This window comes from Egretta garzetta, unplaced genomic scaffold (assembly GCF_000687185.1).
Source record: "Egretta garzetta isolate BGI_Z169 unplaced genomic scaffold, ASM68718v1 scaffold510, whole genome shotgun sequence".
NCBI classification, from domain to species: Eukaryota; Metazoa; Chordata; class Aves; order Pelecaniformes; family Ardeidae; genus Egretta; species Egretta garzetta.
This window is the reverse complement of record NW_009258477.1, coordinates 220,101-227,226: the sequence shown is the minus strand read 5'-3', so window position 1 is coordinate 227,226 and position 7,126 is coordinate 220,101. Positions and strand designations below refer to the sequence as shown.

The following is a 7,126-nucleotide window of genomic DNA, read 5'->3' as shown; positions in this document are numbered from 1 at the left end:
GGCCTGGGACGGGGGAGAGCCGCGCCGCCGCCTGAACGCACCCCTGCGGGCCGGGGGTACCTTGGAGAGAGCCTCGCGGGTTACCTGCGGGGGGGCTGCTCTCCCCATGGAGCCGGCTGGCTGGCAGCGGGAACGGCCCTGGCACCCGAGCGATTTTGGCTGCGTCTTATTGTTTCATCTCGTAGCAGACAGATGCTCGCATAGGCGCAGAATCTGCAGGCTTCATCTCTTTGTAATTAACAGGAGACACAATCAGGGCGAAAGTAGCATAATCATAGTTGTAACTGCAAAATAGGGGGGGAGGTGTTATTTTTCTGTGGAAAACCATGTCTTTCTTGGGAAAAAAACCAAACAAACCTTGCTTTCCCCCCCATCTTTTTAGATTGTCTTTAAATGTTTGAAGAAGGAACTGAGCCCAGGAAAGTGGACGTTGCCCTGAGAGACTTCTCAGTGTAATTCAGGTAATGCCATCTGTTGTGACTACCTGTGGTACTGGACTTAAAAACTTGTGGTGTGTAACCGCTTTGGGTTACTTGTTTGTTCACACTGACATTTGTCGTTGTTGTGCCATGACAAACTTCCAGTAAGAAGTAGCAATTTCTGCATTTTCTGTGAGGTATTGGACAAGGAAAAATAGTCCTGTGTGAGATGCAATCCTGTATTTAAAAAAACCCAACATAATTATGTTCTTGTGCAACAGATCCCCTAGCTAGGGAAGGTAAAGCCAACAGAAATTCGTAGGGACACCCTGAGTGGTATGCAGAGCACCAGCGTGGTGCTTTCTTCTTTCAGAGGGGACTGGTGAGCCACCGAGAATGGGCCGGATAGCACAAGGATACTTTGAAAATTGTTTCTGTGCTGCTTGAAAACCCGCGTCTGACAGAATCTGAGTTAGTTAAGTTAGAATTCAGTTACTAGTTGTGCATGACTGCCCTTTCGAAACAGTTTGTGCTTTCAGTTTTCTTTTCTCACTCTGGTTCCTAAAGCCGACTATACAGTCTGATGCTCTGTCTGGTGTGGCTGCTCAGCGACAAAACATTCCACAGTCCTGAAACAGTGGTTTAAAAAGTCAGAAGTCTCAGCTCCAGGTTTTAAAAGTTGGGAAACGTTGGACTGAAGAATTGGGTTTTTTTTCTTCCCCCTCCTCCCCCCACTTTGTTCTTTTCCCTGGTAAGTGTGTATGATCCTGTACTGCTAGGTGATGTCATAAAGTACACCCGAAGGAGAGGAGATAACCCAAAAGTCTTGGTTTAAGACTGTTGCTTTTTGTGTTTCCTCTTCTCCAAAGGATAGTTTGGATTAATGGGGAATTTAGATAAAAGGGTAGACATGCTACTGACCTGAAGACTTCCTTGTTAGGGAAGCTGGAAAGAGGAGAATTAACCACTATAGACAGCGTAGGGCAGACTGAGCAGTAACCCCTCTCACCAGAACATGTACGTTTTGGAAAGGCTGGCCATGGCCTGTACTCCAGTCTTCTCTGAAGTTCTTTTCCAGACCAGTCAATTCATGTCGTGTTACCAGCAGCATCATTCCTTTGACCCTTAAATTCTTGCTACGCTTTTGTCTGTCCAGGATGAGGTACTCCAGAGGTAGCTTGCTTAGGTCATTGCCTTGACCGTATTGTCCTATTTAAATCCTGTTTGGGTTTCTGCTTCTTATCGTTATCGTACATAGGATTCTTGCCTTCGTTTTGCGGCTGTGTGGTGATTTATCCCCAATCTGCTGCCGAGGTCTTGTTGGGTACCCAGGAGGGTGCTCCCCACTCCGGTGTTTGGGCTGCCAGAGTTTGTTGCCTACTTGTTAGGTGATCTCACACTTAAGAGGGCGCATCTGGTAGACCTCCATGTAAGCTCCTTCGACGCCTCCCTCGTTCAAGTTTTTGTTGTGATGAATGCAGAAGCCATGGCAGCATCAAGACTGCTGGCAGGGTGCTCAGTATTGTCTCAACCCCCCTGTTTGTTTGCAGCAGACTGCTGCTTGTCTTAGGCCGTAGCTCCTTAAGAACGGTGAACTCCTTTATACGTTGCAGTAATATGCTCAGGCTTCTGGCTTATCACAGAACCTAGATGTTTCCAGAATAATACAAACTTTAAGAAATTAAGTGGTGAATGGTATAGAAAACTTAGGAAGAAGCTGTAATGCAAGAACAAGGGCTTATGCAGTATCACAAAGGGTTGATAGAGGTATAATTTATCCATCAGTTTAATTATCTTACACACTGAGTACCACAGGGTGGCAATTAGGAGTGACAACTTACAACTCTTTGTGGCCGTGGTCATCTGTTATCTATGGTATGTTGTGCAAGCTGGCAGTTTTTGAAGAGGGAGAAAATCAAGTCCTGAAGTTTAAACCAGCAACTCGGGGATTAGCTGGCACGTTAGCCAGCGTGCAGAGCACGCACGCCGTACTCTGCGTGCTCTGAAAGTCTGCTTCACGTGGCTGCTCTGCTACCAGCTTTTACAGAACCGACCCGACGTATGCAGATGAGGTGGTTTTTGTGAATAATTTCCTAGCACTTCTTTTGAAAGGAAAGGTCAATAATTCTCTTCGCTCAGACACGGTAGCCTGTAGCGTTGATGCTACCTTTGTAGTTACAGAGGACATCACCCGCTAGGGACGAAGACAATGTCCCAGTAGGTGCAAAGGGTTTGCTCCCCGTGTTCCGCTCGCAGCACAGCCCCGTTCTCTTACCATTGTCTGTCACCACTGCTTTTTTTTTTTTTTTACTTTGTGGTTTCAGGGTTGTTATCGGGTGATAAGGATTTTGACTCATAATATTTGTATTAAGTTAATATTTATTTTTTTTTCCCTTGAGTACCAGGGAGAAGAAATCATGATTGTATTGTCTCTGTTTGGTTTAGTGTTCAAACAGTTTTCTACTGATAAGTTGTGGCTAGACTTAAATAGTTTCACGGGTCTTTTCCAGTCCGTGAGCTTTCGGGTATGGCTAGAAGGCATGGAAGGATTTTAACTTCTCAGCTGTGCTTCAGTTACACAGATTTATAAAAGTACTTACACCAATGAAGATTTTTAGGTGGCCTAAATCTGAAAGAAATAGTAGGAGATCTTATCATGTGATATCTGTTGTGGAATTTTATTTGGCTGGTTGTATCTCTTTGAAAACGAATGGAACTATGACAGCAGGTACCAACTGGTATCTAAATTTTAAAAAGCTTGGATGTATAAAATGTGTACTGCAGTTACAGAACACTTAAAACTCTAATAACTACTGTAAGCATTACTGACTGACTGCAGGTGTGAGGTATTTTTTAGTCTTTATCAGTCTTGCTGCTTTCAAGTGCAGCTTTTTGCTCCATTTAGGAGGTGGAGGAACGAGGAGGGTGTTTTGTCACAAAGCACGGTGAGGGAGCCTAGACCCTAATTTAAATTTCTTTAAAAAGAGGAAAAGTGACAAAGCTAAGGGATAAAAACCAAGAGCTTTTATCATTCTATGATAAAAGCTCTTGGTTTTACAGAAGATTATGGCAAGCCTGATCAATTAAAGTTTTACAATTGGCTTTATTTTGATTTTCCTTTCTTAAAGAAAGAAAAAAAACCCACTTCATTTGTGTCCCCAGCTGGTCAGATATTTGGAATGCTGGTGAATCATAGATGATTAGAAAAGAAGCTGGCAGAGTTCTGCGTGTGTTAGACGTGTACGAGGGAACAGCAACAGCAGACCATGTAGAGCCGAATGGTAAGGACCAAATCGTCTAAAAGGGATTTTTTTGAATATAGGCTGCGGAGAGAAGTTAGATGGGAGGCTGGGTGGGGGTGAGGCTGCCAGCCGTGCTGTAATGTCTCCTGTGTTACTGCTTGTAGGTCGGGTTTTTGTAACCGCTGACGAGACGACGCGAAGCAACTTAGGGCAACAGCAAGCCTTAAGAGAACTTGGCTGGGTGGTCGTATCAGCTAGCGCGCTGTACGGGTGTGATCCTGCGGGTCGGGTAGCAGAGCAGATGGCAAACAATTTGGGTGTGGGCGTGCTCTGAAGGACGCACAGTAAGATGTTTCGTGCCCCGGTTACCTAGTGGATGTAACCAAAATGTGGTTTGGGGTTGGGGCTTTTTTAATACCTTGCAATATGAGCAAGGCTGCAAGTCCTGAGAGGCTTAATGAGGGTTGCGCAGCGGGGCAGCCTGGCTGCGTAGGCATGGTAGAGCTATGGCTGGGGAGAGAGGTGCCCTGGGGACAGGCAGAATGCCACACAGAAAGCACAACACTGCTCTTCCAGTTTGTTTATATTACATTTTTTTGCAGTGCTTATGGAATCTTATCTTTTAATTATCACATATTAGTCTTTTATTTATTTATATTTTAATAGAACAATCACATCAAAGGAAATACTGAGGCAGTAGGGAGGCGTTGGTGGTTTTGACGCTAGTTTGGGTACAGCCAAATTTTTGAAGGAGGTGCCGCATGTGCTGGCAGCTCAGACAAAACTAAGGCTTTCTTGTACCCGGGACTGTATTTGTGTTCAGTTTCCCATTGACTGTGGCCAATGGCAGATACACTTTTTAAGTTTAGATCAATGTAAATTCCCTATTCTACCCTCTTACAATCTTTTAAAAACTTAGAACACTTTTCAAAAAAAAAAATTATAACTTTGTAGACTTGTGAAGTTGGTGAGGATGTTTCTACATTTTAAGTTAATGTAGGAGATAAAATTACCATTGCGTAACAAATTAAGCTCAGGTAAGCTTTTTTTCCTAATTCAGTTGTGAAAGTAGTTGGTGTTTCCAGGAGTTTGTCACTACCCCTTTGACTGGAATTTGCCGTCTCTACAGGTGTGCTGAAGGAGCAGCTTGCATGGTTTTTTTTCTGATGTGTTGAAACTTTTAATCCAAGGTGATTACATCTGAAGTGAGGCGGGAAGGGAAGGTCTTGGGTGGATTACTATTGATCGGTGGAGATGGTAGCAGGCGATGGAGCACTAGAGGTGATGACAGATACTGAAGATGGTGTTATCGTCTACTGGTGAAGATGGATCGGGAGGAGAGCAGTGTTTGTGCCCTGTGCAGTCACCCGCCAGCCCGAGGTGGGGGTTAGTTCGCCTTCTGTCAGCGTTCACGTATGTATGTTATCCTGCTGGTGGTGCATTCCTTACTCTGGTCATGCTCCATCTGTTCATCCAGGTTAATAGAGAAAGGGCAAAAATGTAACGCAAAAAAACTTCCTAATAAATATTTCCTTTTGGTGAAGAGGCAGTTTTAGAATTCTCTCTTGTGCTCTAGTAAGCAGTTCTGGGAACCCACAGGTTAAAATGGCTGGAAAGGGTTTTGTAAGATTCACATTAGACAAGCTGGGAAGCAGAGACTGCGCAGAAACCCCCTCCAGTGTTATAAAGATGATGAGCCTTCCCCTCCTGAGAGGGAGAGGTAAGCTATTAATAAGGATATTTCTAACTTCTTATTGCTTGAAAATCATGGTGTAATATTTCAGGTATCTTCTCTAATGTTAACACCACTTTGTTTTAAGGAAACAATTTTAACTGCTGAATTTGCTCTTGTTTGCAGGCTCATGGTAAATCTTATGTATAGACATTACTTTTAACTTCAGCCTCAAAGTCAACAGGGCAGGCTGTAAAAACCCATTTCTATTCCTCGGGCTTTTGGGCAATAAACAAAACCAAGGGGTTGTGATGGCTCTCCAGTCGTTCAGGAAAAGCCTTTCTGTATCCTGGGCACTTTGTGTCCTGACTTCTATGCGTCCCCTCTTTAGTTTGCTGGAGAGCAGATCTGGCTGCGCAGTATGCGTTTAAACGTGCAGGCTTGTCCTTAGTAGCTTCCAGTTTTCCTGTTCCCCGTGCTTAGGAATTCCCTGTTTCCTCAAAATGAATCTATATTGCTGTGTACCTAAAATGACACCTGGTAGTATTCTTTTAAAGCTTGCTTTGTTTTTGTGACTTACACTTCACAAGAAGTAGGCTAATACACAGGGCCTGCTGCCCGTCTCGCCAGCCCATCTGTACTCTTGCACCTGAGCTGCAAATTCTTTAGGGCAGGGATTTCTTTCTGTTCCGGGCACTGAACAAATAGTTGCGTACATGAAGTGAAATCTGGTTGTGTTTCAGTAATTCAGATGGCTTGGAACTCTACCTGGATTTACTTTTTTTTTTTTTTTTTTTTTTTTTTAAATTTTGTCTTGAGATGATCTTGAGCTTCTTCTTAAAATAGTGTTAAAAGCTCTTGAAGGTTTGTAAAGAAACCCATGGGTAAATATTGTTATTTGGTCCATCTTTGTTTAACTTGTATCCAGTAAAATCGTCATCACCTCCTGACTAGGTGGGAAGGTAAGATTGCTGGTCTCATACTGGGGCTTAGACCAGTGATGTGGTTGTTTTCCATAACAGTAAATTAACGCAGTAAGGACTGGCTGAGGACGTGGTGCTGCACGCACTGTCCTGTACACACAAACCAGATGGCATTTGATGCCTTGGAAAAAGCCTCACGGTTTGAGCGGGAGTGGCAAGGCATGGCGTAGGGAAATGTTTCATTCTCGGTACTAATTTTTTTTCCTCAGCTATTTATTGCCCACTCATTTTCAAGGAATTTTACTGTGTAATATGTGCCTGCTTTTGCAAAATCTTCTTTAAGAGTAGCTTGATCCGCTGTATTTATTTAAAAAAAAAACAAACCAAAACATTGACTTGTATAGAATTTCACTGAAAAGCTGCAATCCTTTCTCTTGGTCCCAGTCTAATGGTTTTTTTCACTTACGCCCTTCTAGACTGAAGTCAGCTTTGACTTGTAAAGATCTCATGCAAGCATTTGAGTCCATTACTTGTAAGAAAGCTTAAAAATCAGTGACAGATCCAGGCCTTTAAGTTTTTAGGAAACTATGCTACTAGAAGATGCATAAACAGCAGGGTGCCCAGGTGGCCAAGAGGGCCAGCGGCATCCTGGCTTATCTCAGGAGTGGTGTGGCCAGCAGGAGCAGGGCAGGGAGCGTGCCCCTGTGCTGGGCACTGGGGGGGCCGCCCCTCGAGTGCTGGGGTCAGGGTTGGGCCCCTCCCTCCCCGAAGGACCTGGGGGGGCTGGAGCGTGTCCAGAGAAGGGCAGCGGAGCTGGGGAGGGGTCTGGAGCCCCAGGCTGCTGGGGAGCGGCTGGGGGAGCTGGGGGGG

At 44.5% G+C, this 7,126-nt stretch overlaps 1 protein-coding gene across 3 annotated transcripts in view; it reads left to right on the top strand.

The window, feature by feature from the left end:
- Positions 1 to 380: 380 nt before the first annotated feature.
- LOC104130499 (dystrobrevin beta) overlaps positions 381 to 7,126 on the top strand; it is a 138,067-nt gene continuing 131,321 nt past the window's right edge. For 2 of the 3 annotated variants that reach the window (XM_035899149.1, XM_035899163.1), the window contains exon 1: positions 387 to 461. The gene's annotated coding sequence lies outside the window, so the exon portion shown is untranslated. Of the gene's footprint in view, positions 462 to 7,126 lie in introns of all 3 variants that reach the window. The other variant, XM_035899127.1, reaches the window with a different exon arrangement.